Source organism: Solanum verrucosum, unplaced genomic scaffold (assembly GCF_900185275.1).
Source record: "Solanum verrucosum unplaced genomic scaffold, falcon-dt-bn FXZP01000271.1, whole genome shotgun sequence".
NCBI classification, from domain to species: domain Eukaryota; kingdom Viridiplantae; phylum Streptophyta; class Magnoliopsida; order Solanales; family Solanaceae; genus Solanum; species Solanum verrucosum.
The window spans coordinates 1,355,452-1,380,833 of NW_026019951.1; the positions used below are offsets into that span (position 1 = coordinate 1,355,452).

General features: G+C 34.2%; 1 protein-coding gene across 2 annotated transcripts in view; it reads left to right on the forward strand.

Annotated features, from left to right (window-relative positions):
- The first annotated feature begins 437 nt into the window (after positions 1 to 437).
- Positions 438 to 25,382, forward strand: part of LOC125814065 (glycolate oxidase 1) — a 197,516-nt gene continuing 172,571 nt past the window's right edge. For both annotated transcript variants that reach the window (XM_049493518.1, XM_049493517.1), the window contains exon 1: positions 438 to 441. The gene's annotated coding sequence lies outside the window, so the exon portion shown is untranslated. The remainder of the gene's footprint in view (positions 442 to 25,382) is intronic.

Here is a 25,382-nt window from a genome sequence, read left to right on the forward strand (position 1 = left end):
ATTTTGAAAAGCTACAACATTTTTATTGACAGTTGGCTTAAATTTGTGATTAGCCACGAACTGCCATTAAGAAAGAGTACAACAACAATGACAGAGCATCTTATCTACATTCAAAACCTATATAATATTCTACTTAACATATATACTCTGGTAAATTTCTATTAGTTTGTTCCAACTTTAATAATAGTAAGAGTAGATGTAGTAAATTGAAGAGGAAAGAACATCTACTGTTTGAGATTGACAAGAGATGAACTTGAACTAGTTGCAAACCAAATTGCTTATTGAATATAATAGATTATGAAAACTAAGGTTTCAACAACAATGATAAGAACATAGTAGTGTGATTTCATGAGATAAACAGTAGTAAGAAATACAACAAGAAGTAACAAAAGTTTGTATGTGATCAAGCCAAACATCATACACACTCAAACTAGGAATTCCAACTCGGCAATCTTTCACATATTGTACAAATTAAAAAAAAAAATGACTACTCCCTCAACTAGGACTCCCAAATCAATAATATTTAAATAATTGCACAAATAAATTATCAACAGATTGTGCAAGAGAAGAAGAAGATGAAGAGTTACTTTAGCAAAGCAAATTTAGAAAAGAAAAAGATAAACTTGCAGAAGAGGAGGCAAACCCAAGATTAGAGAAGACGAAAATAGATTTGGGCAAACTGTTGTGCTTTCTCTGTTTTGGGCTAGCTAGTTGTCGTGATGAACTACAAACTCCATTCTTTGCTGAGTGTTGGCTGAGAATAGCGATTTGTAGAAGAGCTGCTGCTAGGGCACAATATAAAAACGAGATAGTATGTATTAAAATACAAAGAGTTTTTGTTTTATTTTTTAAGAATTTTAATTCTCACTTTTAGTGCCTGATGAGGTTTAGGGAAAATATATCTTTCAACTTTATTTTTTTAATGTACGTTTGAGAGCACTTTTCTCCCGCTCCCACTCTCAAGTTGTAATTTGGGACCAGATACTAATTTATTTATAGACTAGATTTAGTACCTTCACAATAAAACATAGAATTAGGGACTAGAATATAATCTCCTCTCTATACATGTACTTTTAAGGACGAGATAATTAGCTAGTCATTAAATGTTGGTCTTAAATAAAGCCTTTTCTTGTAGTGATTATGGGATGTTATTCATACATTGCACAAGTATAACTTAGGGTTACTTTTATGATGGCTCAAGCCGTAACTACTCAAGCCCAAGATATGACGGCCCAAGACAATAGGGGTGTTGAGAGTCATGTGAACCCTAATGTGAGCACAATGACTTCTAGGTTGATGGACTTTGTGAGGATGAATCCTCCGGTGTTTCTTGGTTCCAAGGTGGGGGAGGATCCCCAAGAATTTGTGGATGAGGTGTATAAGGTAGTTGATGCTATGGGGGTCACTTCGGTAGAAAAAGCGAAACTAGCCACTTATCAATTGAAGGATGTTACCCAAGTTTTGTTTACTCAATGGAAGAGTTATAGGCCGGTAGGAGTGGGTCCCATAGATTGGGAGGTATTTAAGAAAGCATTCCTTGATAGGTTCTTTTCTTGTGAGAAGAGGGAAGTTAATATGGAAGAGTTTATCAACCTTAGGCAAGGTAGCATGAGTGTGCAAGAGTATTCTTTGAAATTTACCCTATTGTCTAAGTATGCTCCATCTTTGGTGTCGAATCCGAGGGATGAGATGAGTAGATATGTGACGGGTGTGTCCGACTTAGTTGAGGAAGAATGTCGTACAACAATCCTCCATGATCACATGAATATTTCTAGGCTTATGGTATATGCCTAACAAATTGAGGAGTCCAGACTTTAGAAAAAGAATAGGGAGATGAAGAGATCTAGGTCCAATGAACAAGGTCAACCAAGGTTCGAAAAGAGATCTTCTAACCAAGATTCTTCAAGCACTCCTAGTGTTACCCAAGAGAAAGGTAATTGGTCTCCATTTCCTAAACCTACTTACTCTAATTGTGGAAAGAGGCACCATGAGAAGTGCCTAGCCGGTACAAATAGGTGTTATGGTTGTAGAAAGAGTGACCATCAAGTGAAAGATTGCCCTACACTCTTGGAAAAGGGAAGAGGTGCCAAGCAAGCTTCTCCTAATGGTACGGTTCCTATTCCTCCAAATTATGGTCGTTTCTATGCACTTTGGTCTAGAGAGGACAAAGGAGCCCTTCCAGATGAAGGCACCGGTATGTTGATAGTTCCTTATAGTTGTGAATGATTTATTAAGGTCCCTATGTTATTTTCATGTTAGACTTAGTATGGGGTTTACTCCCAAGGGGGACATGGTATGCTTAGAAGGCAAGGTTATTGAGAGTTCCGATATCCTTATCTCTTCCTTCTATTCCTATTCAAGCTTGAGACCAAGAGTTCTTTATGGCATGTTTAATGTTTTGGAATCATGTGTGATTATGTGTATCCATGGTCTCCTTATGATATGCATGTTCTTGATGAATTCATGGTTAATGAGAAAATGAGTTTTAATGATTTATGTTTCTCATGTTGATGTGCATCTAGTATGAGTTGCTTATATGCTTCATGAGATGAAATGTTGAACATGCTTAAATGTGCTTTTGGGAGTAATTGCATAATTTGCTTAATGATGTTATGATGAGCATGAATTGAGTTGGAGAAGGTAATTCCTCCAATGAAATGATAAATGTTGAAGTTTTCATGCATAATGGGTTTGTAGATGTAGTTCCTACTTCCTTGTGTTGCATTGAGCGTATTGAGATGGAGTTGATGTTTTCTCCTTTGAAAGGTGCATCGTTATGATGTTTCATGCATAATGGGCTGCTAGTCTTGAGTCATTAATTTCGTAAAGTGGTTAAAGTGTCATTCGATGATGAATGTTCCCAAGGGGGAGATAATGTAACGACCCGGAAAACTAGTAGGTGAAACTAGAACCTTACGAGTGAGTTGTTCAGTTTGATGTGGAGTTTAAGTTGTAAAATATGTTCCCGAGCTTAGGTGGAGTGGTTTAGGGGTTAAACGTCAAGGTACGACCCCTCAAGGACTAACCAAGGGTCCTTAAAGAGGACCCTAATCCTAATCCCCTAGAACCCAAAATCTGCCAAAAGGCAGCCAACCCATGAAAAGGGCACCCATTCCCCGTAGGTGGGGGTCGTGGGGCCATCCACGTACCGTAGGTGGGGGTCGTGGGGCCATCCACGTCCCGTAGGTGGGGGTCGTGGATGGGGTCTTGAGATGCTGCCCAATTCGGCCAAGTGAGGGACAAAGTGGTAAATTCCTAGGGTGGTTAGTTAAGTTAGGGGTCGTTTTATATTGTTTTATTTCAATTATTTAATACCTTTTAAACTATTAACTACCCTTTTTCACTTCATAATTCCCAAACCCAAAATAAGTAACCAACTCTTCTCCAAATAAATCTCTCTAAAAATCCATTCAAGAAAAAGAAGAGGTCAAGGTCTAGGGATCAAGGACTGAACTTTTCCACACAATTTCAATAGGAATCTTGAATTAAGGTATGATAGTTTTGATTCATGGTTAACTGTCCATCCATGAAGTCCTCAAATCTTCAATTTCAAAGTTGGAATTTCTCCAAAACTAAGGGTTTTCATTCTAGGTCATGGATTCTTTCTCAAAACATTTTCAAATGTTTAATTATCATTTATTGAGATTGAATTTCTATTTTATGATGGTTTTAAGATAAAATCCCCCATGAATCCATGATTTCCCCATAACCCTAATTTGTGACTTTGGTGTGGGTGAATTGTAGTAAGATGAATGTTATGTAATTGATCTTGTAATGGTTTAGTTACTTGAATTATGTCATTATTAATTCCAAAATTGTAGTATTCTAGGTGTGTTGGTGAATTGTGATTCATGGCCTTGAAGGGCAAATTATGAAGATTGATGTATAATCATGATGCTTATGTATATGCTTTGTGATTTCAATGAAAGTTATGTGATCATGACTACAATGCAATTGTGTTACTATTGAAAGGTTATTCTCAATTATACACATGTGAATGATCATGATATGTTGTGAAAGGTTTCTTCAATGTAATGTTATACCTTGAAATGGTAGGCTTAGGGCATCCTCATCTTGTGTAAATGAAAGTGATCTTGATTGATGTACTTTGAATTGGTAGGCTTAGGGCATCCTCTTCTTGTGTACCTAAAGTATCTTAACTTAATGAACTTTGAATCGATAGACCTAATGGTGGTAGCCCTTTCATAAATGATTAATGAAGTATTCTAATGATGTGTCTTGGATTGGTAGGCTAATGGCAGCCTTCCATGTATAATAATGATGAACTTTGGATCGGTAGGCCTATGGCACCCTTCCATGAATGATAATGATAAACCTTGAATCGGTAGGCTTATGGCACCCTTTCATGAGGATTCAATGAGATTTCCAAATAATGTACCTTTAATCAGTTGGCTTATGGCGCCTTTTCATGTGTTAAATAATGTACCTTAGATCGGTAGGCTTATGACTCCCTTTCATGTGTGAATCAATGTACCTTGGATCGGTAGGCCAATGGCACCCTCTCATGTGTAATAATGTTAAAGTAATGATATACTCTATGGGAATTTAAAGCTTAGCACCGAGTGGATATGGAAAAATGGAAGATCTCCCCATGTTTAGGCCGGGTTTCAATGAACATCTTCCTTATCCCATAACTATGTGCCTATATAGGTTATTAGCTAGTGGATCCACCTAAGCTAAAATATTATCGGTCCTACCTTAGGCAAGTAGACCAACCCTTTACGATGTGGGATAGACAACGGATTCCATGAGTTTCTCACATGGTCTATAGCGGTAAATGCTTATTCCCATCATGTGAGTTATGTTCTTTGGTTACTTGAGAGGTTCTATGAAGTGTGGGTGGTAGTATGGGGTTCCATCCATGCATTACACGAGTAGGTTTTTAGAGGGCAATGGTATGTTTCTCTAATGTCTTAATGTCTAATGAAAGGAATGTGTTCATAATGATGCTAAATGAGAATGTTGACTTAAAGGCTTAAGGTAATGAAGAATGCATAACTTGGATTGTTATTATGAGTTTCTTTTCTTGTCATGCCTTATTAAATGTGAATGTTCCTTATCTATGATTATTGACTAAAGATGAGAAAAAAGGATGGTAAGTATGTTATGGTGGCCTCTGGTATTATGGGATCCCATTCATACATTGCACAAGTATAACTTAAGGTTACTTTCATGATGGCTCTATTATGTTCTAATGACTTACATGATGAATATGCTTATGTCTTAGGTGTTTATACTAAAGATGCATGATTATTCTCAAACTTGTTAAATGCATAGTTTTCAACTAAAATGTCCCTTTTAAGCATAGTTTTTGCATGGCTATCATACTTAGTACATATTTGAGCTAACCCATATTTCTTATACAAGCTTTTAGTCAAGAAGGAAGCACACCTCAACAACCGGGCCCTACACTTATAGAAAAATGAAGAAAATATGGGTTAGCACAAAATTGCACTAAGTATGGAAGTCATGCATACAAATCCTTTAAAACATGCTAAAAGGGACAATTTAGTTGAAACCATGCTCTTTATCAACTTTAAGAATCATCATGCACAATAGTGTAAATACATAAGTCAAACCATTTCATAAGCAACCCTAAGCTATACTTGTGCAATGCATAGACAAGATCCCATAATCCTATCTAATTCTAAGTACCACTTTTAGGTCACCATAATCATGCATATCATACCTTGAACTCAACCATAGTTAATACTCATAGACAAGGAAACATTCATGTTCATAGCTTGTAGAAACTAAAGTCACTCTTAGCAACAATTCATATCATACATGCATAAATTCTTATATCTTCATAGCATAAGGAAACCACACCATAACCCCTTTCAAAGCCTACTTTTCCTAAAATTAGGTGGCGACTCATTTAAAACTCTTTTTTAAAAAAAATTCTTTTCAAATTGATTTAACAGATTATTTTTTATGTCACCACAACGTTTCTCCTTATTTGAATGAATTAGAGATGTAAAAACAACACTACAACAAATTTGATTATCAGGGACGAATAATTTTGTCATCTATAAATCATATTTCGTCACTAAAACTCTTGTGTGACGAAAAAAAATTCGTCAATCAGTCATCACTAAACGTGCGTCACTAAAAGTATACAAAGACGATTTAGTGCTTCGTCACTAAAATATTATATTAACTACAAAAATAAAAATTGTCCCCAAATGCATAAACATTTGTGACGAATTTATTTGTCATAAAAAGTGTTACTTTTTTGTAGTTAGTAGTATGTTTTGTCACTAAAAATATTATTATTAGTGAAAAAATTAAATCATCACTAATTATTTTGTTCAATCACTGATGACATCAAATGTCTCTAAAGCTATATGTATTTCTTAGTTGAAAAAATACAATATTGTCACTAATGACTATTTTTTTATATACAAATTTTTTTTTGTCCTTAAATGTAAAAATTAGGGACAAATTTATTATTATAAAAAAGGTTAATAATTTTGTGATTAAATATATCATTTTGTCACTATAAGTGTAGCTTTGATCGACGACATATATTGTCCCTAAATATTATCATAAATAGTGACAATTACAATTGTTACAAAATAAAAAAATAATTCATATTCAATAAAAGGGGTACTAGGACAATACATTTTGTGTCACTGAATGTAATTAACTTGTGATGAATTAATTTAATTCATGACACAAATATTTGTCATAAAATTCACCCATGATCATACAATAAAAACAACTAAAATTATACTAAATTAATAATATCTCATTACAAACTCCTAAAATAAAAGTAAAATATGTCCAATGACAAGAAAATCAAACCAAAAATATACTAAATGTTACTCCTATACAAAGACATATAAGTAAAAATTCTTTCCAAAATATCAATAATGTGGTAACACATAGCTTGTAATCAATCTTGATTCATTTCTCACCCTTTATACCTGTACAAAGAGAGGGAAAATAAAACAAAAATTTAGATTGAGATGTTTATACTAGAGTCAAAAGTAAAATCTGTAACACAATTTGTCTTTCATATGTTTTATTGCCCACTTTTATAAGGCTTATTGGATGGATTGTCCCTTGTATTACCATTATATATATATATATACACTTTCTAATTTACAATATAAATTTTATCATTACAAGTTTAACACAAGTGAAAGTTTATGGAGTATTATCATCACAAACTACTCTACATGGCAACATTAACTCTATCATTCATGAAAACTATTAATTATTAAAATATAATGTAATCTATGTAGGAATTCTCACATTCGAATCAAACATGCGTGAATTAAAAGAGAAACTACATATAACTAGAATTTATAGCCTCATCCATTTTGTTGCAAAAAAAAAAAGACGAGAGTTCTAAAAAACAAAACGCAAGCAATTTCTTAGAACAGAATAGAAAAAGGCCATCAGTTATAAAACAAATTAATGTGATTAAGAAATGACACAAATGAAGCAATCAAAAGGCTCTTTTTTCATAAAGTTGACAGATAAATACTTGTAAGTCCAAATCTTTTTTATCTAGCTCATTAACTAAAAATTGAAATATTATGTTAGTTAATTAGGTGCATGTTATCAACAATGTAATTCACATTTGCTAAATACAAAAGCCCTAAAATAACTCATGCATGTGGCAGGTGAATACAAAAGCCAAGAACTGATATTGTTTAGGCAATGAATGAAAGTCTCTTAATTGAAACAAATATTTCTAACGTGCCTAAAACTCACCTAGTATTAAAAGTACTTACTCTTATTTTGGTGAATTTTAGAGAACTAATCTTTCATTCCATTATTATATTAATTGATACTATTTTTAAATAAATTAATCCTCATATCAAAGGATTCAACTAATTCAAAATGAAGTAAATTCAAGTTTAACAACATAACCCATTTGTTTGTTATTAGGTAATCACATTTATTTTAAATTATGTAAATTAAAATAGACAATTGACATGAACATTAAGCTACAACAATGTCATAAAAATAGTGGGTTGGACATGAAAAAATTAAACAACAACAACAACAACAACAACAACAAAAAAAAAAATTCTTACATTATATAGGACTTCATTCATTAAATAGAGATATAACCCAATCTTCATTTCAATCAAATTATAAATAAAACAAAACTATAGAAAAACTTATCACATAATTGCATAAATTTCCATAAATAAATTAAAAGATAAGGTCAAGTTGAGTACCACAAATGAAGAAATAAGAACCACAAAATTTTGATCGAAGCTCTATTAAAACGCTCATAAATACTTTTTTTGGTGTTAGTCTGTATTGTATTTTTGTTTCTGTGTGTAGTTGTTGCTTTGCGTGTATATTGTTTTTTTTTTGTTTTTGCTGATCGTCCCTTTTTTTCTGTGTTTTTGTGTGATGGTAGTATAGGAGTTTTTTTTTCCTTTTGTTCTTTTTTGTCGTTTGCTGGGTTTGGAGTAGTGTAGGTGTGTTGCTGATTCTTTTAGTTTTGATTTATTGTTGTGTTAATACATGTAATGATTGTGTGTGTGGGTAGATAGTGGGTAAACAATTAAGGTAGTGGGAGGAAAATAGGATGGTGTAGGTGCAGTAGTGGGGTAAGAGGTAGTTTAGGTTGGTTTTTATTTATTTATTAAATTTATATAAAAATTATAAAAATATTAGCTAATTATTTTGAACTAATGAAAATATAAGAAAAGATAATTAGTTAATCTAAAAATGTAATTAAAGAAAATATTAAAATTACTAGCTTATTAATTTAACCTAAATTAAAAGAAAACATATAAAAAAATTATATTTTTTTATTTCTTTTTAAAACAATTGAAAAAATAAAACTTACCTAAAATTGCGATTCAATTTTTTGTGCTTTTCAAATCATTTAAAATAAACTTAATAAAATAAAATTAAAATTAAAATATTTAATTTAAATTTTAAAAAAATATTTGAGCACTAAAAATAATGTAAAACTTAAGTTTGATAAAAAATTACATGTCGACACAATATATTAAATCAAATATAATAATCTATAAAATGACCTAATTGACTATAGATGTATGAGGATATGAGGGTTTTAGAATAAAGAATTCAAAATATGGCCAAATGATTGTAATCTTAGCTAAATTGAGTGGCCTATTGTATTAGGAATTTAGTCAATTGAATTTAAATATTGCCAAATCGAATCAATTAGCTAAATTCGATTGAAGTTGAAATAAGACAAGTAATTATCGATTATTTATTTGAGGTTCTTAATTTAAATAAGACAAATTATTTCTTAAGACATAAGTTAATTAATAATTATATATAAATATGAAGTTAACTAATTTAGAGTTATACATGTATGTGTGTGTATATATATATACACAAAGTATTTAAAGAATATATTTAAAATATTTTTGAAATTTTCAAAAATAATGATTTCAAATTGAAGAAGCTCGATAATTAATATGAAGTGCATATGATCAAAATTGGGTGTCAACACTCGTGATGATTGAAAGGTGTCCTATATTATAATTGTATATAATCAATGTTTATACACACTTATAAAGTGCAGGTACATTATTTAAAAATTATCTACAATTGATTTTTGTATGTGTTGTTTAATTATGTATAACAATATAAAAATGTATATAAGAACCTTTTATACAATATTATACACGTATATACAAGTGTACACACTATTTTAAATTAAAAAATTATTCAGTATAATTATAAAGTTATATAAAATTAAACTTTCGACTTTATTAAAAGAAATACTAATTAATACTTGGTTCACTTCGATCGGTAAATCAAATTTTAAAAATATATTGATACCCACAATGATAGTACTTTATCTTAATATATTCAAAATCTTAGTTGGTTAATTTCTTTCATTTGTGCTTTCATTTTTTTTTGTTTATTTCAATTTTCACACGGATGAAAAAGGTAATAGAACCCATGAAATATTTTGCATCTTTGCAGTCTAAGTTTGTAAGTCGATATTATCTCTATAGAGTTGCTCTACGTAAAAGGATCCACTACTAATTATGTATGTATTTTTAGACAGAAGCAAATAGATCGAGTTAGTATGTACTTTTACCAACAAAAAATAAAATGTTCTCTTCTTTAGTGGTTAACGGTTCATAATCAGCGTGATTTTTTTTTTCATTTTTCATATAAAATAAATAAAAGATTTGATATTATTATTCAATTTCTCTACGTAAAATCAAATGAACAGAATAATAAAATTGATATATTTCAAAATAAAAAAAATCTTTAAAATGGTGGAAAATCTACCATTTTATAAATTTAGCTTCTAAGATATCAAATAAATTCCCGTTAATAAAGTCGTTGGAGTACAAAATTTGAAATCAAATTATACAAGTAAATTTTTTAAATTTTATTCTAATTGCAGGAAATTCATTTCTATTAAATATAAATAAATTTCTTTCTACAACTAACGAGTAATAACATTTTTCTTTTTGTAATAAATTTTAGCATTCTCAAGTCATTAGTAGCAATAATATATTTCATTTCATCTTCCATTGAATAAGAATCAAGACTTGTATCTTCTTTTACTATGAATTTTGTTTTGAATCATTGAGGTAAGGTTCTTTTCTTCAGAGTAATTTGAAGAAAAAGTAGTGGGAAAGAGAAACAACTAAAAAATGGGTTAAAGACCTAATTTCACATAGACATGAGTTCTATTTGTATAAAAATAGTCAAGAGACCAAACATGATAAATTTTTGAATACTTAAAGGACTAAAACTAGTAAATGCATAGTCAAGAGACTAAAAATGGTAGGTCTATAATTAAGAGAGCAAACATGATAATATTTTGAATAGTGAAAGGACTAAATATGATAAATGTATAGTTATAGGACAATTTTAGACCTACTTTAATAGTTGAGGGACCATTTATGAAATTCTCTAATTATGAACAATCGTACCCAAAATGAATTTTTTTTAGAAAATAGTTGAATTATTCAACTACAAATTCTAAGTCGTCGCTATTTAATATCTTACATATTTTGTGACAATTTTTTGTTGTCACTAAATCGTAGGTTGATTAGAGACAATAAAATAATTGTCACCAATTGTTTATATTATTAGTGACGAAAATAAATGTTACAATAAAATCTAATTTTTTATAGCTAAAATTTAGAATATTTAACTACAAGCTCTAATTTGTCACTATTGTATCAACATATTTTTTGAGACGAAATTATTTTGTGTCTAAAAATTAATTAATTTTAAGACAAAAATAATTTTTCACAAATTAAAAACATCATTAGTGACGAAATAATGTGTCACTGATAACTTTAAATTCGTGATTGACAGTACTCAATAAATAGCGACAATACATTTTTTGGTGGGAAACTTTAATGGACAAAACTTTGCTACGAACTATTATGTTTCGTCACCAAAAGTATCTGCCCTGTACATTTAAGCACGAAAAGTAATTTTTGTCACTAAAAGTGAACAATTAATGACGAATTTTATGTCGTAGCTAATAATTTCGTAGCTATATATCATATTTGTTATAGTGCAATGACGACTCTGCTAGGGATATAGAGGTTCTAACCATTATGAGTTCATTTTTTTCAAATTGAGGAGGCTTTTAGTTTTTGTGTTATATCTTGTATGTTGTATATTTTGTTGATTATTTATTGATTATTTGTATATTGTACTTGTGGTTTATTCTTTATCTATTTTCTTGTATGTACATTGTTGTTTTATTTATGTCATTTTCCTACATGTATATAGTATATTATAGAAAAAATTTGTGTAACCGCAGTCAGACTTTTTTATACTCAATCCTTTTATGGAATGATCGACATTTTATTGGTCATGCGTCCAATGGTTTTCGTGAGTTCCAGCCTAAGTTGCCCATTTGAGTTTCTGGTCTTTCAAAAGCCACTCTTAGTAACCTAGTGTAGAGCAAAACCAAATCCCAAATTCAGTACATTTGAACTAAGTTGACCCAACACCCAAGGCATGTTGGGCCCATTAGAAGTCCACCTTGTGTCTATTTGGACCAGTGGTCAATAAAAGACAATCATGTTTCTGTGTTTAATTGAAGGATTTATACGTCATTTGGCAAATCATTGTCACTCCGGGTTAGGGGTTTGTTTTAGTAGCTTACTCTAGTCGAAAAAGGATCTTTACAAGCTACCATCCCATCCAAAAGGTGTTGGCATTCGAAGATTACAAGAAGTTCAAGAAAGACCATGAAGGCTTAGTTTAGGATGATACCCCTGCGTGAGATTGATTATTTGTATTTTACCCCTTATTTTTTAATCCTATTTGATTTATTCAGAAAATTTGTACTAAGTGTTTTGGGGGGACAATGTTTTCAAATGGGGTAATACATCCTTCAGATCGGTAGGCCTACCCTTGGCACAAAAGGGTCACATATTTGTATAGGATGCGTAATAACTATTTGTATGTTATGTGATATAATTGAGTTTGTCTTCACTCAGAGCAGTGTTTATGTGTTTAATTAATTCTTTGCGTGGTATTTTGCATTATCCATTATGAACACGAACTTTAACGTTTACCTTTTAAGTTTTTCTTCTTTATAAGCGAGAGGTTGATCTATGTTAGAATTTAGAAGTCATTGTTCATCCGAAGTTGCAAGAGACAAGAGGATTCACAAAATTTGAGTCTTTGTATTTCACAAGACATTAATATCAAGTCAAGAAAATAAATCAGGGGAGTATTTGACTATGAGGTCGCACTCATTTATTTTTTATTATTTGGCATGCTGGTCCTGCTCTCACACATTTCTCATATTTTTTTAGGAAAAATGTCCCCAACAACAGTCGGGGATGGTCATAACATTGTCTGGTTCTCATGGATAATTGGGAGAAGACACAGTTCCAAGAGACATTCAAAAACGAATACAACAACAAGTGGTTACTGTAAAAAATGAGAGACCACATTCAATAGGCAGTACAAAGTGTCACGACCCAGGGGTACCCCCTAAATGTAACAAGGCACATAGGACCCCGAAAGGTACCATGTAAGCCACTTATCATATCATAACATAAGAATAGAGCAATAAAGAGTAAAAACACAATTCAAGTCCAAAATTTTATAAAGGAAAGTGGAAGTCTAGACTTGTCTCAACATAGCTATCAATTACAATACTTGAATCAAGTAGGAACACAACCCATACAATATAATCTGAAAAGGAAATAGAAGAATGAAACTACTGATTGAAAATATCCATCCTCGAATCATGAGGACTCACCAACAAGCTAGGAGAAATGAGTAAATCCAAGTTTTAGCCATAATCAGGACCACCTTGAGAATCGGACCCTACACTTGGGGAAAATTTAAGAAAATATGGGTTAGTACAAAAATGCACTAAGTATGATAGCCATGCACAAAATCATGAAAACATGCTAAAAGGGACATTTCATTTGAATGCATGCAATTTACTAAGTTAAAACATCATTTTTAAGATAGTGGAAAAGCATAAATCATAAGCATAATCAAATCATAAATCATCATATCATAAGAGGAACATACCATAAATACCCTCAAAGCATACTTGTGCGATTCATGGATAAGATCCCATAATCTCACCCATACTAAGTAAAGCTTCTTGAGTAGCTATAATTCATAATTCATATTCTTGTTCATACTATTGTCATAGTAGGTAACAAGCCTTAACCGACATAGACCATGTGAGCTTACCATGGAATCTGATATCGACCCCACATCGAAAAGGGGTTATCCTACTTGCCTAAGGTAGAACTATACTCTTAGCTCAGGTGGATCCACTAGTTAACTACATATGTGGGCACATAGTTTATGGGATAATGATATTGCTACAATAAACCCGGACTTAACTATGGTAGAAGTTTCCATCTTATGAGATACATACTTTGGAACTCGGACTCAGCTAAGGTAGAAGGAACCCATTTGGAAAGTCAGAGTCCACTAGTTTAAAAGCTTTCATTGGGTAGCCGAACTCAACTAAGGATATAGCTTCCATCTCATATTCATATCCACTCGGTGCTAAGCATTAATTCCCATGAATTACATATTAAGTCTTGACTTAAGTTCATATTCATGGAAGAATGTTTTGACACTCAATCCATCATAATTCATGCAGTAGCTCATAGATTCAATAGGTGAGAATATCCTTTCAACCTTAGAATAATCATATTGTGAGAAAACTTTTCACATCATTTCATATTCATAACTAGGTGTGTATATGAGAATAATATAACGACCCGTAAAATGAATAAGTGAAACTAGAGCCTAACTATTGTGTCTTGGAGTTTGTCATGAGGTTTGAGGTGTTTTGATGTTGTACCAAGCTATGGTTGAGGGGTTTAGGGGTTAAAATACAAGGTACGACTCCCCAAGGACCACCCTAGGGGTCATTGAGGAGGACCCTCAGTCTAACCCCAAGGCTTCCCCAAATGAGCAAACTTGTGAATTTGAGGGTGACCTACGGAAGGGTCCACTCCCCGTAGGCGAACCCACACCCCGTGGATGGCCTATGTAGGTCAAGGGCCCCCAAACCATGCTGAAGCCACGAACCACGAGGTGACAACATCAGGCGTCAACCCATCCACGGTCCGTGGATGGGGATTCGTCGATTGCACCTGTGTTGCTGGTGTGGTTCGGCCAAGGTGAGGGGTTATTTGGTAATTAGCTAATTAATTTAGTTAAGTTGTGGGACGGTTATTTTAAGTTATTTATGGTATTTTAAGAGTATTAAAAGTGTTAGATTCTATTTTTCATCTCATTACTTCAAAACCCAAATCAAAACCTCCCCTCTCCTCCAAAAGTCTCTCTCTAGAAACCTCAATTGGAGGTGATGAGTTCAAGCTTTCAAGGTCAAATCCTCAAGGTTTTCAAAGGATTTTCAAGGGAATTACGTGGGAATCTATAGAAAGGTATGGTAGTCTGGATCCTTGTCTAACTTTTCATTCAAGGAGCTAATTCAAAGGTGATTTCAAAGTAAGAAAAATCTAGGGTTTCACTCAATCTCATGGGTTCTTTCATAAAACATTTTCAAATGGTTTCTAATGACTAATTATGATTGTATTAGTATTTAATTGATGATTTATGATGAAAATACTCTATGAACCCATAAATTCTCTCAATTCCTAAATTGTGCCTTTATGAAGTGGGTTTGTTGATCATGAATTAATTATGCCTAGATTGATTTAGATTGTTGAATTATTGATGTTTATATTGAATTAAGTGATTGGATCATATCAATTTCCTATTATATTGTAGTAGTTTAGATTTATGGGTTGATGTTGGTTCATTGCCTTGAAAGGGCAAGTTATGGTATAATTACATGTTGAAGTAGAATTGTGCTTGAACTATTGATCCACTTGAAAGGTGGAGGTGTTTAATTACTATTTATAATTGTGATATGAAGTATGTGTGTCTGATCTAAATGAATGAATGATGATCATGTTTAGAATGTAGTATGTGGTGATTGAAAGTATATTTCTCAATTTATCCTATGAATGATGATGATATATGTGAAAGGCTATATTCTCACATGTTCACACACACTCATGAATGAAGTTCTTTGATTATGTAAATGATGAAGTACCTATTGAAAGGCTATTCTCAATTGTACTCTAATGAATGAAGAGACATATTGTGAAAGAACTTTCTCACAATATGGGATTCCTAGGTGAAAGGCTATTCTCATATTTGAATTTATGAGCTTCCCAATGAATGAATGTTGGGTTTGAGATGGATGGCCATACGTTAGTAGAGGCGGGGTATCTAGTAGCAATCTCTTATCCTATAATAATGAATGAACGTAATGAATGTCAAATACTGTGTGGGGAATAATTCTAAGCACCGAGTGGATATTGGTTGAGATGGATACTCATACGTGAGTTGAGGTGGGGTATCTAGTAATAATCTCTTGAGATGGATGCTCATACGTGAGTTGAGGCAGGACATATAGTAGTAATCTCCCTATCCCATAACTATGTGCCCACATAAGTCTAGCTAGTGGATCCACTTAAGGCTAAACAAATGATGGTCTTACCTTAGGCAAGTAGGAATCCCTTTATCCGGTGAGGGTGACACCGGGATTCCTTGTCAAGCTCACATGGTCTATGTCGGTTAAGGCTTACCCCCACAATAATGTTAATGAACTATGACTTCTTAATAATGTACTACTTAGTGTGGGTGATAGTATGGGACGCCATCTATGCATTGTACAAGTAGGCTTTGAGAGAGGTTGTGGTTTATTCCTTTATAATGTTAAGTGTAATGAATGGGCTCTTATGATGATGTTTGTGAGAATGTTGATCTAATGTTTAAAGAATGAAGGTGCTCTTAATGTAATAAAGCTAATGAAGAATGGGTGACTTAAATGCTTATATGTTTAATGTGAAGATGCATGCTATACTTGGATTGTATTATGAGTTACTACCTTGTTATGACTTGTTGAGTATGAATGTGCCTTGTCTATGGTGACTTCAAAGGAGTACTTAGTGTGAGTAGTAGTATGGGATGCTACTTGCACATTGCACAAGTATGACTTAGAGTTGCCTTAGGTGATGGTCCTTAATGTGATTATATGACTTATGTAATGTTTGTGTCTCTTATGAATGAATATGGTGTAAGGATGGTAAGGTTGAATGGTAAGTTCACTTTTGGTGACCTTAAGGTGGTACCTTAGTGTGGGTGGTGGTATGGGACGCTATCCATACATTGCACAAGGTATAGCTTGAGGGTTACTTGGGGTGAAGTCTTAATGTGAGGGTAATGGTTTGATGTTGATTATGTTCTAATGTGGTTTAAATGATTTGAATGTTGATTATGTCTTGTATTATGCCTCTTATGTTTATATTCATGAAATTTTATCAAATGGCATACAAGCATGACTTTCAAACAAAAATATCCTTTTTAAGCATGTTTTTGCATGGATATCATACTTAGTACTTAATTGTGCTAACCCATATTTTCTTTACTTTATGAAGTGTAGGGATTGACACTCAATTTGATTCTCCCTAGTTGAAGCTTGGAATAGAGTTCTTCCAAGACATCTTTTGGTATGTCCTCGTAGATCGAGGACAAAGACTTTTAATGTTTCTAGTTCTTTTATATTTTAAGACTATTGTTAAGATTTTGATTGTAAAGGGCCGTGACCCTATTTTGTTTCAAGTATTGTTTAGATGGCCATATGAGATATAGACTTCTGTTTGCTTTTAAATTAATGTCTTAGATTGTATGGTTGTTGAATAAAAGTTTTTAATTCCGTACTATTTTTAAGTATCTTATGCAATGACTATGCTATGAGGCTTGTATAAGACCCCTTCGGGGTCGAGTATGCCGTGTCACTTCTGGGGTGTAAACTCGGGTCGTGACAAACATTGTATCAGAGCACAAGGTTTTGGGAATGGTTTTTAGGTTGATGTCTCATGAGCCACGTGTAGTAGAGTCTTGTTCATTAGTGTGAGTCGCGACACATCTATGAGTGAGAGGCTATAGGACGTTAGGAAGTTACACTTCTTTCATATTCTTCAAGTCGTGCGATAGAGTTTAACTCTAGAATGTCTTTCTCTTATTTCTTATCCAATGGTCTTTAGGGTATGACCATTTGGAAGGCTTATGCTTGGTGGAGTGAGGGAGGAAGGTTGGTTGTGATGCAAATTATGGCTATGTGACTTGTTAGATTAGAGGTGAGAAATTGTGATGTTGCCTTTAGTTAGGATAGGTTACATTATGGTTATGTTTGTTGATGGTAGAAAGTCATGATGAGTTTTGAGGTATGTTGATAGAGTTGATGAAATGTGGAGTTTTAGAAATTACTAGGTGTTTGAAGTGTGTAGACTCCTCTAAGAAGGGTAGAAGTGCATTTATCATGATCTAGAATCATCTTGTGTGATGAGTGTGAAGGTTTAGTGATAATTTGCTCCGATCTTAGAATTGAAAGAACTGATGTTTAAAGGAGTTTATATAGGCTTACTCCCAAGTGGGAGATAATGTGCCTAGATAGCAAGGTCGTTGGGTGCTTTGAGGTTCAGGAGTTAGGTTTTCTTGATATTCTCACCTTATGAGGTGTAGTGAGTTTGAGGAGTTTAGAACCGGTGTGGTAGACTCATATGAGACCTTGAGTGGTGTTGGTAAGGTTGTTTGTGACCAAGATTTGCTTAATGAGGACCTTCCTAGTTTAAAGGCACCAGTAAGTGATACTTCCTTATAGATTGTGAATGTTATATTGAGGTTCCTATGTTGTTTTCATGTTAGCCTTAGTTGGTTTTTATTCTAAGTGGGGGATAGTATGTTGAATGGTAAGGTTGTTGAGAGTTTTGATATCCTTATCTCTTTCCTTCTATTCCTATTAAAGCTTAAGACCAAGAGTTCCTTGTAGCTTGTTTCATATTTTTGAGTCAAGTGTGAAGATGTGTTTCCATGGTCTCCTTATGTTATGTATGTTCTAGTTGAATTCTTATTTAAATGAGAAATTGAGTTTCTATGAATAATGTTCCTCATGTTAATGCACATTTAGTATGAATTGTCTATATCCTTCATGAGGTTGATTGTTGAACATGCCTAAATGTGTTTTTATGAAAAGGTTGCATAGTGTGCATAATGATGTTATGATGAGCATGATATGAGTTGGAGAAGGTAATTCCTCCAATGTAATGAGAAATGATGAAGTTTTGGTGCATAATGAGTTTGTAGATGTAGTTCCTACCTTCTTGTTTCGCTTTGAGCTTATAGATGTGGAGTTGATGTTTCCTCCTAGTTTTGTGCATTTTTTTGATGTTGCATGCATGATAGGCTGCTAGTCTTGAGTCGTTGACCCCTTAATGTGTTTAAAGTGTCATTCGAGGATGAATGTTCCTAAGTGGGGGATAATGTAACGACCCGTAAAACAAATAAGTGAAACTAGAGCCTAATGAGTGTCTCTTAGAGTTTGTCATGAGGTTTAAGGTGTTTTGATGTTGTCCCGAGCTATGGTTGAGGGGTTAAACGTCAAGGTACGACTCCCAAAGGACCACCCTAGGGGTCCTTGAGGAAGACCCTAGGTCTAACCCCAAGGCTGCCCCAAATGAGCAAACTTGCCAATTTGAGGGTGACCTACGGAAGGGGTCCACACCCCGTAGGTCCATCCACTCCCCAAGGATGGCCTCCATAGGTGAAGGCCCCATAAATCATGCTGCATCAACAAACCACAAGGTGACAACATCCGGCGTCAACCCATCCACGGTTCGTGGACGGGGATCCATCCATTGCACCTGTGTTGGTGGTGTGGTTCGGCCAAGGTTAGGGGTTGTTTGCTAATTAGCTAATTAATTTAGTTAAGTTGTGGGATAGTTATTTTATATTATTTATGGTATTTTAAGAGTATTAAAAGTGTTAGACTCTATTTTTCATCTCATTACTTCAAAACCCAAATCAAAACCTCCCCTCCCCTCCAAATGTCTCTCTCTAGAAACCTCCATTGGAGGGGAAGAATTCAACCTTCCAAGGTCAAATCTTCAAGGTTTTCAAAGGATTTTCAAGGGAATTACGTGGGAATCTATAGAAAGGTATGGTAGTCTTGATCCTTGTCTAACTTTTCATTCAACGGGCCAATTCAAAGGTGATTACAAAGTATGAAAAATCTAGGATTCCACTCAATCTCATGGGTTCTTTCATCAAACATTTTAAAATGGTTTCTAATGAAAAATTATGATTGCATTAGTCTTTAATTGATGATTTATGATGAAAATACTCTATGAACCCATGAATTCTCTCAATTCCTAAATTGTGCCTTTATGAAGTGGGTTTGTTGATCATGAATGGATTATGCCTAGATTGATTTAGATTGTTGAATTATTGTTGCTTATATTGAATTAAGTGATTGGATCATGTCAATTTCCTATTATATTGTAGTAGTTTGGATTTATGGGTTGATGTTGGTTCATGGCCTTGAAAGGGCAAGTTATGGTGTAATTACATGTTGAAGTAGAATTGTGCTTGAACTATTGATCCACTTGAAAGGTGAAGGTGTTTAATTACTATGTATAATTTTTATATGAAGTATGTGTGTGATCTAAATGAATGAATGATGATCATGTTTAGGATGTAGTATGTAGTGATTGAAAGTATATTTCTCAATTAACCCTATGAATGATGATATGACCTATTGAAAGGCTATTCTCAATTGTACTCTGATGAATGAAAATACATGTTATGAAAGGACTTTCTCACAATATGGATTCCTAGGTGAAAGGCTATTCCCAATGAATGAATGTTGAGTTTGAGATGGATGCCCATACGTTAGTGGAGGTGGGGTATCTAGTAGCAATCTCTTATCCCATAATAATGAATAAATGTAATGAATGTCAAATGCTCCATGGGGAATAATTCTAAGCACCGAGTGGATATTGGTTGTAATGGATACTCATACCTGAGTTGAGGCGGGGTTTCTAGTAACAATCTCTTGAGATGGATGCTCATACGTGAGTTGAGGTGGGACATCTAGTAGCAATCTACTTATCCCATAACTATGAGCCCACATAGGTCTAGCTAGTGGATCCAGTTAAAGCTAAACAAACGATGGTCGTCTTAGGAAAGTAGGAATCCCTTTATTCGATGAGGGTGACACCGAGATTCCATGTCAACCTCACATGGTCTATCTTGGTTAAGGCTTACCCCCACAATAATGTTAATGAACTATGGCTTCTTAAGAATGCACTACTTAGTGTGGGTGGTGGTATGGGGCGCTATCTATGCATTGCACAAGTAGGCTTTGAGAGAGGTTGTGGTGTGTTCCTTTATAATGTTAAGTGTAATGAATGGGATCTTACGATGATATTTATGAGAATGTTGATCTAATGACTAAAGAATGAAGGTGCTCTTAATGTAATGAAGTTAATGAAGAATGGTGACTTAAATGTTTATATGTTTAATGTGAAGATGCATGCTACACTTGGATTGTATTATGAGTTACTTCCTTGTTATGACTTGTTGAGTATGAATGTGCCTTGTCTATGGTGACTTCAAAGGAGTACTTAGTGTGAGTAGTAGTATGGGATGCTACTTGCACATTGCACAAGTATGACTTAGAGTTGCCTTAGGTGATGGTCCTTAATGTGATTATATGACTTATGTAATGTTTGTTTCTCTTATGAATGGTGCAAGGATGGTAAGTTTGAATAGTAAGTTCACTTTTGGTGACCTTAATGTGGTACCTTAGTGTGGGTGGTGGTATGGGACGCTATCCATACATTGCACAAGGTATAGCTTGAGGGTTACTTGGGGTGAAGTCTTAATGTGAGGGTAATGGTTTGATGTTGATTATGTTCTAATGTGGTTTAAATGATTTGAATGTTGATTATGTCTTGTATTATGCCTCTTATGTTTATATTCATGAAGTTTTATCAAATGGCATACAAGCATGACTTTCAAACAAAAATGTCCTTTTTAAGCATGTTTTTGTGTGGCTATCATACTTAGTATATAATTGTGCTAACCCATATTTTCTTTACTTTATGAAGTGTAGGGATTGACACTCAATTTGATTCTCCCTAGTTGAAGCTTGGAATAGAGTTCTTCCAAGACATCTTTTGGTATGTCCTCATTAATCGAGGACAAGGACTTTTACAGTTTCTAGTTCTTTTATATTTTAAGACTATTGTTAAGAATTCGATTGTAAAGGGCCGTGACCCTATTTTGTTTCAAGTATTGTTTAGATGGCCATGAGAGATATAGACTTCTGTTTGCTTTTAAATGAATGTCTTAGATTGTATGATTTTTGAATAAAAGTTTTTAATTCCATACTATTTCTAAGTATCTTATGCAATGACTATGCAATGAGGTTTGTATAAGACCCCTTCGGGGTCGAGTATGCCGTGTCTCTTGCATGGTGTAAACTTGGGTGGTGACAAATAACCTTTCAACAACACAACACCTAGATCATGATCATAATCACTTTACTCTCAAAGTGATATTAAAACATATACATAAATCTCATAATCATGCATAACTCTCATACTTTGTCCTTCAAAGACCATAGATCATATTCCATCAACATATCTAGAATTACTACATTAGACATAGATGATAACATAATTCAAATAGCTCAATTATTACAAGCATAATCTCATAATATTCTTGTTTCATAAATTCACCCACATCACAAGGTCATAATTTGGGAATACGGGGATTTCATGGATTTTTGGGGATTTCAACATAAGAACCATAATAAATCATTCAATTAAATCATAATATAAAGTAATTAAATTATTAGAATCATTTTTGAAAGGAATCCATGAGTTGGAGTGCCCTAGCTTTTGGAGAATTTCTATCTTTGAAATTGTGGTTTTGAAGGGGCTCCATGGATGAAGGCTATCCATTGATGAAGGACTACCATACCTTAACAGTGAAATCCAATGAATTTGAGAAGAAAACCTTGCTCCTTCAACCCTAGCTCCAACTTCCTTCTTCTTCTTCCTTGAAGTTCTAGAGAGAGAATATTTGGGGAAAAGTTGGTTTTGATTTGAAATTTCGGAATAATGAGGAAGATGACTTAATTTAGGGGTCTTAAATCATTATATAATTAATTTAAATTAGTATAAAACAACAGCACTTAATAACTAATTAATTGCCGAAAACACCAAAGTTCCCCTAAACTTAACAGCCAAAAGGAAATTCTATGACTCACCCACGACCCACCACCGACGAAGTGTGGTTGGACCCCCGGCCCGTGCTAGTGAACTATGGTCTGGGTTTAGAGACCACGTTCCTGGGGCCTCAATCCACGACCCCTCACCCACGGGCATGGATGGACCTAGGGGGCGTAGGTTCCCTCGTGGGTCACTGTCCAGGCCATTTTCTAGGGTCTTCCTCAAGGACCCATGGTTGGTCCTTGGGGGTTTTACCTTGACGTTCTAACACGAAACCCTTTATTTCTAAGTAAAGGGGAGTTACATTTACGACTCTAACCCTCATGTTAAGCTCTAGTTTAGCCTACTAATTTTTGGGGTGTTACAATATCTTCCCCTTTGGAACATTCATCCTCGAATGACGATCTAGACACCTTACGAAATTAAAGACTTAAAACTAGAAACCCATCAACATGCAGCATAAAAAATAATGCACAATTCAAAGGAGTAAACTGCAACTCCATCTCAAACATAATCAACGCAACACAAGGAAGTAGGAACTACATCTAACAACCCATTATGCATGAAACTCAACATTTCTCATATTCATAGGAGGAACTACCTTCTCCAACTGAAATCATGCTCAACAAAAAATCATGGAGCCAATATGCAATTACTCTCAAAAGCATACTAAAGCATGTTCAACAATTCATCTCATGAAGTAAAATAGGCAACTCTTACTCAATGCACAACAACATGAGCAAAATCAATCATAAAAACTCATTCTCTAACTAAACATGAATTTCTCAAGAACATGCATAAGATAAGGAAATCATGGAAAAACACATATAACACACATGACTCCCAAAACACTAAAACTCAAGATGAACTACTTACCTCAGGCTTGAATAGGAGTAAGAGGAAAGAGATGAGGATATTGGGACTTCATATTGGCCTCGGCCTCTGAAGTAGCACCCCCAACTAAATGATTTCTCCCTAAAACCTTCACGGAAGCTATTTCCTTGTTTCTCAATCTCTTGACTTGCCAGTCTTGGATATCTACCGGAGGTCTTCATATGAAAAACTTTCATCAAGTCCCAACCCTTCTAGGGGAATAATGGATGTTAGATCTCCTATACACTTCTTAAGCATAGAAACATGAAATACCGGATGAACCAGGGCCAACTCATTTGGCAAATCCAACTCATAGGCAACTCTACCAACTCGTTTCAAAATTTGATATGGGCCTACCTACCGAGGAATAAGTTTCTCTTTCTTGCCAAATCTCATCACACCCCTCATGGGTGAGATTTTCAAATAGACCCAATCATTAACTTCAAATTCTAGATCCTTTCTTCTCACATCGGCATAAGACTTTTGTCTACTTTGAGCCGTTCTCAACCTCTGTCTAATAAGCCGAACTTTCTCAATAGCTTCATAAACTAGCTCGTGACCTATTAAAGCAACTTCACCCACCTCAAACCAACTAACCGGAGACCTACATCTCCTACCATACAATGCTTCAAAGGGAGCCATACCGATACTTCAGTGGTAACTATTAGTGGCAAGTGGTCATCCCAATTACCCTTGAAATCTATAACACATGCCCTAAACATATATTCCAATGTTTGAATGGTACGCTCCACTTGCCTATCAGTTTGGGGATGAAAAGCCCTGCTAAGCTTAACCTGAGTACCAAGCCCTTTTTGGCACGACTTCCAAAAGTGAGAAGTAAATTGAGTACCCCCATCGAAAATAATAGATAGAGGAACTCCAAGCAATTTCACCATTTCACTTATGTAAAACTTAGGATAGTCTTCCGCCGAATAAGAAACTTTGACGGTAATAAAGTGGGCTGATTTTGTCATCTGATCTATAATGACCCAAATAGAATCATGTTGCCTTCGGGTGCGAGGCAAAGCCACTATAAAATCCATATTTACATCTAACCACTTCCAAGTGGGAATACTTATATCTTGGGACAAGCCTCCCGGTCTTTGATGCTCAACCTTAACTTGTTGACAATTACAACATTTGGCTACGAATCCCGCAATGTATTTCCTCATACCGTTCCACCAATAGATTTCCCGTCGATCACAGTACATCTTAGTGGCTCCCGGATGAATAGAATATCGTGAACTATGAGCTTCCTCTAAAATCTGTTCTCTCAAACAATCAATATCTGGAACACATAATCTGCCTTGTTACCTAAGCACCCCATCTCTCCTTTGAGATAAAGCCTCAATGGACTTTTTGAGTACCGACTCTTTCAACTCAACTAATTTAGGACAAGGCCTTGTTTAGACTTCACATCCATCACAAAGAACGATTCAGAACCATTATAGACCATTGCACCACCCTTGGTGGAATCCACTAGTTGAACACCTAGCCGAGCCAACCTATGCACATCACGAACCAATTCTTTCTTTTCATCCTCTACATGAGCCATACTACCCATAGACAATCTACTAAGTGAATCCGCTACCACATTAGCTTTGCTGGGGTGATAAAGGACACTCATTTCATAATCCTTCAAGAGTTCTAACCACCTTCGTTGATGAAGATTCAAGTCCTTTTGACTAAACACATATTGAAGACTCTTGTGATCGGTGAAAATATCCACGTGGACCCCATACAAATAATGCCTCCATATTTTTAAGGCAAACACAACCACATCTAATTTAAGATCATGGGTAGGATAGTTCATATCATATATTTTAAGTTTCCTTGAAGCATAGGCAATCACTTTACCGTTTGCATAAGGACACATCCCAACTCCACTCTAGAGGCATCACAATACAC